Raw genomic sequence first — 2,418 nt, forward strand, 5'->3', positions numbered from 1 at the left:
AAAAAAAAAAAAAAAATCAAAAAAATCAAAAAAAAAAAAATCAAGTATATATCAATTCTATCCTCTCTTGTTCCAAAAATAAAAGAGAGTAGTCAATGTAAATAAGAGTCATGTAAAGAGTCATTTTGTTGTTTCATTGTAATAAGCAAGGAGGGTGTATGCCATTGATGTACAACGCGAGTAATTGTGAAATACCTCCAACTCATTCACAATTTTCGTAAAGTCCGGACAGCTAGCTAGATTTCGACCTCGGTTCTTAGCCTGAGAAACTATCTCTTGGTGATTAGTAGTCATAACATCCGATCTTTCTTTACACATGTGTAGATAAACTTTACACTCTTATCACATGTCTTTATTTGTTATCAGTGCTAGGATTGTGCCTTTGATAGCTAGATTGACATCTCCATTGTGCTGTGAGCTTAAACTGACTTGCACATATCACATTTGATGGAACCTGAGCTTATATTTTGACCTAGAAATTTGTAGGTACGTTCTAAGCAAACCTTCACGAGACTTCACTCGTCCACTAGGGACACTTAGTGGTTTAAAAGGCTTAGTGCATACGCTAAATGCATTCGAGAGACCAGCGACAGTGGTATAGGTAGGATTTCCTTAGTTTTGTTTTACTTGAGGACAAGTAAAATTCAGGTTTGGGGGTATTTGATGAGTGCTAAAAAGTGCATATTTCTATATATTTTTCTTGGCATTTAACTCATCTTTTGTGCATTAATTCTACATTTTATCCCATATTCTGTATTTTCATTGTTTTCAAGAATAAATATTTTTATTAATTAATTTTGTATTTTTAGGTACTAAATAAAGCTTGGATGAAATACGGAGCAAAAAGAGCAGAAAAGTGGTGGAAGCCAAGAGGAATCACACAAGGAAGCCGCGAAGAATGTTGTGCGCAAGACCAGAAGGCTAGAAGTGGGCTTGGAAGGAAGAATTTGTTCTTAAAGAAGAAGTGGGCTCAGAATTGTCTAAGCCCAAACTCTAACCTAAGTCCAAGACCAAGCCCAAAGCCTGCCTAAGCTCGTAGCCGTCAGATTGGATCCACAGATGCATCCTACGGTCGCTTCATCGTCGTGCATCGAAGTCTGAAGCTCCTGTCAAACACTACAGCACCTAACTCCATCTTGAGCCGTCAGTTTCGTTGTACTTCCGCATCCAACGGTCGCTCCTCGCTTCCTTCTGTCTCGCCGTTAGATCGATCCATCATCTTCGCATCCAACGTCTCATCCTCGCTGTTCATCAACAATTGCTAAACCCGCTCAACACCCGAGTACCAAATACCCTATACCCAAAACAAACGCACCCCAATCCATTTTCCATCGACCTTCTATTTCTTCTTACCCCTTCTTCTCTTCTGCAACTCGATGTCCAGCGCCACCAACTCCACTGCCCCGCTCAACCACCACCTCAACCACCACCATCTCCTCTCAAATCAACCAAACCCCAACACCCATCACTCCCCCTATTCCTCTAGCTATCTATTTTATAGTTTTCTCAACTCTCTGAAACCCTAGATGAGAAAACAATAAGATAGGTCGAGCTAGAGCAACAGCACAGACCAGCAGAGCAAAAGAGGAAGGACGAGCATGGGTCGAAGCAGAAATCACAGTTGGTGTGGGGAGCAGGAGAATACGAATAGGAAGCATGGGTGAAGAGTTATAATTGCTATCACTGATTAGGTGAAACCTAATTTTAATTTTCACCAAACCCTAATTTCACTGTTTTGGGGTTTTTGATTGTTTGTATAAATAGATGATATGGGTGTGTGTTAGAACTCGTTCTTAGGATAGCCAAGTTAACCCCAAATTTGGGTCTGAGTAGGTTTAATTTTAATTTCAGTTTCAATTTCAATTACTCTTTCTGTTTACCATGTTTTAGTTCATCACTAGGAAGCAGATGAAGCCTCTATGCCACAGTGAGGTAAATGATTTAGTTTTGTTCTTGATGAGCTTGAATTAGAACCATGGATAATTGATTACTCAGTGATGATAGTAACCTGTGATTGGTGGTGCTGTAAGAAGACCACCAATGCTAGGGGTGAACAGGATTAACTAGGTGAGCAATTTTCTTTAGATATAGGATAGTTAGTCAATTAGTGATCAAGTCCATCTGTGATTGATGGTGCTGTAAGAAGACCATCAATGCTAGGGATGCATTAGTGAACTAGGTGAATAGATTATCCTAGATGAAAGCCCAGAACACAAGGCAGGCCTGAACCTTCACCTTGTTTACTAAGGCCAAAAACAAGACTTGCACTGGACATGATATAGCTGAGGATTTAGGTGGATTCAATATCCTAGTTTTCCCAATTCCCTGTTTAGGTTAGATTTTACTTAGAAAACAACAATAGCTCCCTCCAAGTCCCTGTGGACAAACCCTTTCTTCCCATCACTAGCTACAACTGAC

This window comes from Papaver somniferum, chromosome 4 (assembly GCF_003573695.1).
Source record: "Papaver somniferum cultivar HN1 chromosome 4, ASM357369v1, whole genome shotgun sequence".
In the NCBI taxonomy this organism is placed as follows: Eukaryota; Viridiplantae; Streptophyta; class Magnoliopsida; order Ranunculales; family Papaveraceae; genus Papaver; species Papaver somniferum.